Source organism: Coenobita brevimanus, chromosome 92 (genome assembly GCF_032717465.1).
Source record: "Coenobita brevimanus isolate Jiangsu-jjx chromosome 92, ASM3271746v2, whole genome shotgun sequence".
Taxonomy (NCBI): domain Eukaryota; kingdom Metazoa; phylum Arthropoda; class Malacostraca; order Decapoda; family Coenobitidae; genus Coenobita; species Coenobita brevimanus.
In genome coordinates, this window is record NC_137045.1 from 26,175,039 (window position 1) to 26,182,576 (window position 7,538).

General features: G+C 43.5%; 1 non-coding gene across 1 annotated transcript; it reads left to right on the forward strand.

Annotated features, from left to right (window-relative positions):
- The first annotated feature begins 1,403 nt into the window (after positions 1–1,403).
- On the forward strand, positions 1,404–1,522 carry LOC145412319 (5S ribosomal RNA). The gene has a single exon (XR_013899577.1). It is a non-coding gene; the product is annotated as a 5S ribosomal RNA (ribosomal RNA).
- Positions 1,523–7,538: the final 6,016 nt, after the last annotated feature.

Genomic DNA, 7,538 nt, shown 5'->3' on the forward strand with positions numbered 1-7,538 from the left:
GGGGGGAAGGGAGGGGGAGGAGTGATGGAGACAATGGAAAGGGGGGAAGGTGAGGGAGATGGCGAGAGGGTGGAGGGGGAGTGTATTTGGAGCGCTGTATTAACGATGGTTATATATGTGTTGTATAAATGTGACGATTAAAGTCGCCTAACCACCACAGGCGTCTGGCAATAGATAGATAGATAGATAGTAAGTACTTTAATAATTATTTAATGTTCATATGCAATATGTCATTTACATTACTGTGGCATGGAACAGCTATCATCATCAGCCTCCATGAGCCCACTGCAGGAAAAAGGCCTCCCCCAGCCTTCACAACAGAATTACATTATTACTGTTAAAATATGGATGATTCTTACTTTCTTTTTCCTCGTCCATATTCCTCTTCACTATGAAGATCAGAGGTGATTTCAGCCTTCTCACAAAGCCTCCGTGCTTCACTGTAATCATCTGACATAAAAAAAATTAAGGAAACAATGTAAAAAAAAAAAAAATTAAAATGAAACTTGTTCATCTTTACCATGAAAACTTGTTTCATAAAAAAATTAAAGAAACAATGTTAAAAAATAGCTTAACATGAGGCTTCTTCATTCATGTCATGAATATTTGCTTCATAGCATAATGCATGGCCCTTTATGTACTTATCCAGAGTAACTAAAATTTTTTAATAAAATAATAGGCTGAGATGATGTAAGCCCTGAAAGAATATATTCTTGCTAATGGATATTTAAATTGTGTATATATATATATATATATATAATAAACTGTACATATTATACTTCATCACATCAACCCACTGAAGTAGGCTGCAATAACAAGAGAGAACTTAAAAAAAGCCAAACTAAAATTTGGGTTAAATTTGCGCTGATATTTTTTTAGAAAATTCATTTCATACAGTACCTCACAGTAAATATGATCAGGTATATAGAAACACATAACACCAATATTTTTGTGCTTACCAGCTTTTTGACAACACTCGTACTTGGAAATGCGACCACTCACTGTGCTGTGTCAGGCTTGCAGGCTTCTCGGATGGCCTTTGTTATCTTGTTACCATCCTTAAAGGTTGGCCAGTAGCCAAGAGTCTCAGACTGGCTCAGCCAACTGCATGGCATGACAGCCACGCCACACTCCCGCTCAAACACAACAACAACAAATTTGGGCATATGCTGACTCATGCTGAGACCTGGAGTAGCATCAGATAAGTGAAACAAGAAGTTCCAATGAAAAATGAAATTGTTATGTTAGACTAAAAACAAAGATGGCAGAAAAGACAAGGTGAAAGTAAAATGAGAATGCAGGTATGAATGAACACTACTGGTACCACTCTTCCTTTCTCAGCTACCTACGAACTCTGATTTGGGCTAACTGGGCGGAACTACAGATGACACATGGCAAGTCTGAGTAACGGCCATGCCACGTTGAGTACACCGCTTCCCGTTCGATCAGCGAAGTTAAGCAACGTTGGGTCTGGTTAGTACTTGGATGGGTGACTGCCTGGGAACACCAGATGCTGTTGGCATCCCTACGTGTCAAGTGGGGTTGGTGGAGGATTAGTGCCCCTCCCTGTAAAACAATTAACTCTGAGCCCTTGACCACCCCGTTTGGGATGCGTGGCGTCTGGCAATGGATGGATGGATGGGACATATGTAAAACTAAATTTCAGTTTAAAATATTGCAAGTGAACCTATAACAATTCATTAAAAATTACATTCATTTTTACTGATACAATGCTGCTGAACATACCGGTAGTACATTATATGTACGATTACATCAGTAAAATTACAAAAAATTATGCTCTTATTAGTGGAGATTGGTGTTGATGAGAGGAAAAGCATAAGCTTTGCTGCCAAGAGGGAGGATTATGTATTTCTCCTGAATTTCTTTATAGGAACATACTAACACTGTGTCACTTTTTCCACCTATCACATATACACTAAGTTTTCCTGATTTCAGTGGATATGTGTAAAGATCCTTGTACTGCTTGTAACACTGATAAAGTATATGTTTTTTTTTTTTTCTTTATTCTGTACAATATTTACTTCTCCCACTCTGTTGGTTACCATAATTCCTCTGTTGCCTCTGTCAAGCTTAATGTTAAATTTTTCTACGGTAAGAACTTTGTACTGATTGAAGTTAGAGTGTCTCATGTCATTCATCAGGGAGCCATTGTTATGCTCCATTTTTAGTGTTGAGAATGTTCTACTTTGCTCAGGCATCCTTAGTGCTTTTTTTTTCTTTTTTCATATATTCTATTTACAACTTGACTAAGTTCACAGTTTGGTTTTCTCAGCATTTTTTAAAATAATCCTAAATAGTTTTCAAAGGGAAATGCAGAAAACAGATCAAGTTGTCCTTATTTGGCCACATCATCTGCTAAATGTATCTGATTATGCACATTATAAAGTACATGTCTAGATCCATACAACTGTTCAAAATGTTGCACAAAAGCATTCAGTGTTCTTGCTAGTTCGACATTGTCAGAAGCATTAGGGAGTGACAGCAAAAAAATCTATCTATCTATATACCTAGGCTGCTTCCCCCAAGGAAAGGGAGGTAGCCGAGACAGGATGACTCACTCTCCATTTACTCATCCATTCAAACACATTCATTCGCATCTTAGCTCCAAAGGGGAGAACGGACATTCCATGTAAGTATTTTTTTGCCTGAGACAGAGACAGGCAAAAAAATACTTACATGGAATAAAAGAAAGTTTTTGTACATATTATCATCAATAACCTTTAGCAAACAAATTGGCCTAGTGTACAACAAAAATGATCTGAATTCTGTAGCTTTGAATCTTTCTAAATCTTTAAGTGATCTTGGTTTGCGTGAGAACTCTATGGGCATGTACGCTGAAATTTCCACAAGTTTACATGATATACGATTTTTGTTACTTAAGCCAATTCTTGTTGGAAGAGGTCCTTTAAAAAAAAGATATATCAATTTCCTCATCACACCAAGATAGATGGGGTGCATAGGATCTAAAACAAACTGTGTAGCCAGACCAATGTCAATAGATGTAAGTGGACTTGTACCTTTATGATACTCAGCATCATTCATGGAAGTAAAGTCTGCATCACTTCTTTTTGGAGACATTACTATCAGGAAATGTCATAGCTCCATCATGTTTTCCAATTTGAACACATCTCTCACAACCATATCCTGTATGAGAAACAATACATTTCAAGAACTGGCGTGCAGGAGTATCACACACAAAGCATTGAATAATAACTGAATACTTTATTCCTCTGTATTCATAACCATCTTTTAAAATGTGAATTTCTGACAAGAAGTCCACAAGATAAGCAATCACATCATTAGGTTTAGAGTTTCCCCAAAAAAATGCCAATGGGAAATGGTTTTGAAGCAACTTCCATGTTTCTTTCTGCGGAAAACTGAACAAGAATGGGCCAAAACTGTCTTGAAGAACTTTTACATAATGTGATTCCATCACAGTTTATTTTCAAGTAAACAGTATCTTTTGCACATCTTTCATCCTCATTTCAAGACTCCAGATACTCCTTCAGAGCATTAATCACTCCAAAATGAAAGTATGTTCCCCCACAAACATGCTTAATTTGTTCAGATTTATTCACTGGAGTTTTGCAAAGAGTACTAGGATCTAAGGGAATACCTGAATCATAATATACATGAATTATGCCAAGTACGTCTCTGAGTGCAGAATGACGAATATCATGTCTCAATGCCCATTCCTTAATGCAGTCCCGGGGTGTTGGCCTCACTACTTTCCTCCTCTTCGCTACCAGAGTCATCACTAGAACTACTGACGACTTGTATTATTTCATCACTAGCATCAAAATCTGTGTCACTACCAGGACTGTTTCTCTCACCAACATCTAAATCACTGATTGCCCTTTTACTGCTGCCAGCTCTTTCTTTATTTGTTTAGTGTGTAACTGGCAATCGTAATTAAAAGTTTTCTTACACCCTCACCTTGAGGACTGCAAACGTTCCATAATAATTCATATAATACTTGCTGTCACCATCGGACCAGTCCAAATAATCCTGTGCGTCTGTGTCCGTAACGAAGACTCTTCATACATCAATGCCATACATTTCATAATAACGTTATTATTCCACATGCGGCAAATTAATATTACCATTAAGGAATGAGTTCTTAACTTATCTCTGGAAATATTTCAAACCATACCTGTCAACTCTATCTCGTACAGTGTTCCCAGATCAACAGGCTCGTATCACGCACGCTGAGAGGGACGAACTTCTGCTGTTGACTGTACTAAAACAGTGTACACAAAAGAAAGATAACGGAAAAAAATCACAATCACACGCTCACAATTTTGGCTCTGTACACTCGACCGTCCACCGCAGGAATGAGCATGCAATGTGTCGATGTCAATCATGACGCTCCCCATCCACACTGTCGCAGCAAGTGGATCAAGCCCGTTGCGTATCTCTGTATCACATTTTGACATGCAATGGTGCAACGTTTGCCGGTCCATACTGAAACGCAACGATGTTAAATTACGTGGATACATAACAATTGGATAACCAACGTAAAAGGAACGCTAGATCTTGAGGAAAGGACGGACAGGTCTGTCCACAGAGTCGGGCACATTTCGAAGTACCTACTTCCGATATAAAAAGGTATTTTTCATACCATTTTTCTATTTGCATTTGATTACTATGCATCCATTTGTCCGTGCTCCGTGCTCCGTGTCCGCGTCCGTGTCCATATCCATGTCAGTGAAAAATCGAACATATGGAAAAAGGTAAAGAGGCATCCATTGATCCGTTCCGTATCCGTGTCCGGTCCGTCTCCGCGAGGAATCGTGCAGTGAGCGACTTTTCACGGACACGGATGACTGTGGAAGTTCTAGGGTGCCCAGTGACCTACACAGAAAGTCACACAATATCACAGTTACTAGTATAACAATCGTGATTTTCTACAGCTTCCACCATGCCTGCAAACTCCAAACTGACCAAGCAAGATTGACATGAGGCCTTAGTGGAACAGGCGAGGAAAAAAAAAAAACAGGTATTTATTTTTATTTTATTTTTGTTTAAGAATGTCATTAATCCACCACCAGTGTTTTCTTTTCTTGCCATTCTCATGGCATCTGTGAAGGATTATCCTGGCCAAAAGGAGAAAATGGTCATGTTCTTCAAGTGCTTGAAGCAGCCTCTGCGACATGATGCCTCGCTGTGACTGGCCAAAACACGGACCTTGAACGTAGTCTTCACGGAATTACGCACGTATACATCACGGGTACACTGACATGGATAAGGACGCGGATGCGGACACGGATCACGGATCACGAGGACGGACAAATGGATGCACGGCCCAAGAGATGGTGATGTGATGAAGCGTGGTAGGTTGGTTGACTACTGAACAGGATTTTGAGCCCGTGTTGAGTCATAAAATATGGCACAGTTATTTATCTGTTAACATTTAACTGGTTTTAATTTTCCCGATACCCTAATATTCTGCTGTGTTATGACCACTGTTCGACTTGCCCAGTATGAAAGACAACGTGTCTGTGAACTGGTTGCATTCAGTCACATCCATTATCTCGGTCACCCTCGTCAAAGCTGCAATTTTCTTATCAACAAAATGTTCGCCATTTTGTCCTGCACAGAGGAACTGCTGAATAATCAGGGACATCCCAGGAGTCGACAGCATCCTTCCCTACACCACAGTTCTCTGCTTCTCTCGCCTATTCTTCATCCTACTTGGTATCACAGTCCTTATTTAGCTCCATTTCTTGTATATCCTTCCCATTTCTTGCGTTTCCTTCTTTATCTTCTATATAATACCCACACAAAAGCAGATATTATGTGTTACGTAATGATTCTCTCTCTCTCTCTCTCTCTCTCTCTCTCTCTCTCTCTCTATATATATATATATCTATTTGTGTGTGTGTGTGTGTGTGTGTGTGTGTGTGTGTGTGTGTGTGTGTATGTGTGTGTGTGTGTGTGTGTGTGTGTGTGTGAACAAAATAACTAAAAAGCATTCATCCCATTGTAATTGAAATGCGTGGCTTGCAAATCAGTGCCCCTGGAGACGATGTGAGATATGAACAACGTAGTGTCCCCAGAAACACAGTGAGAGAGAAACAGGAAGAACAACGTAGTGCCCCCAGAAACACAGTGAGAAAGAAACAGTGTAGTGCCCCAGAAACACACCGACACCCCTACCCGGACCCCACGGAGTAGCCACACCCACACTAGGGGATCCAATTCGACAACGGCATAAGCCAGCCCGGGCCATGCGCCCTTATCACACTCAGCCGTCGCACCGCCACCATAGCAGACGGAGGACACTACCTTCGGAAAGCAGGACTGCCGAATCAGACTGGGGTGGAACTGATATTTCAGTTTCTGTCAGTGCCCCTCTGGAGACAGCCAATTGCCGCTCCCACCTTCGTCAGTTGGCCAAGCGTCGTACTGAAGGTGTTTCTGTCGAGACGGCCTATTGTCGCTCATCTTTTCTGCCCCAGGAGATGGCCGATTACCACTCCACCCTCCTGCCGAAGGAGACGGCCGATTGCCACTCTGGAAGCACCGCCCCTGAGACGGCCTATTGCCGCTCAACCCTCCTGCCAAAGGAGACGATCGATTGCCGCTCTGGAAGCACCGCCCCTGAGATGGCCTATTGCCGCTCAACCCTCCTGCCAAAGGAGACAGCCGATTGCCGCTCTGGAAGCGCCGCCCCTGAGACGGCCGATTGCTGCTCACTCCTCCTGCCGAAGGAGACGGCCTATTGCTGCTCACTCCTCCTGCCGAAGGAGACAGCCGATTGCCGCTCTAGAGGTGCTGCCCCTGAGATGGCTGATTGCTGCTCACCCCTCCTGCCGAAGGAGACGGCCTATTGCCGCTCCCCCCTCCTGCAGAAGAGACGAGCCCACGGCCTCTGGAGAGATGACCAGAGGTGTGCTGACTCCCCCACACAGCCATGCCCTGTTGCCAGGCCCTACGGCCAGACAGAGGTGCCGACATCGCCCCTGCGTGAGACAGACTCCCAGCTCCCCAGCACCAGAGGGACCCCGCGAGGCCTAATGGCCTCCCCTGGCCTCCAGTCTTTATGCCTGGCCCTAGAGAAGACTCACCTGTCGGGCCCCAGCACGAGATGGTGCCGCAGTCCCCACCTGATGGCACCCCTTGATTCTGGGGACTGCAGCCCTCATTCTCCTCGGGCCCTCCCCCGGACTCCCGGGCGCAACCTCTCCACGCCCAAGAGATGGCAACGGACCTCCACCTTTGTCCGAGACAGGAGCTAGAGACTCATAGACCTGTTTGGCCCCAGCCCTGAGGGCTACACCCCTAATCCCAGCCCGGAGACTATTGGCCTGTGTGCCACGTGCAGCCCTGGACGAGAGAAGACGCCCCTGCGAGCTGTCTCATGCCCTCTCAGCACGCCTTTCCCTGGCAGTGCCCCTAGCCTGGCTAAATAGACGCTGGCGTGTCTCCGCGCCGCCCCCCACGACATGAGTGACTATATGTCAAGTGTGGTATTGCCCCAAGACTAGTGACAGAAATTATATTGTGACGTTGCC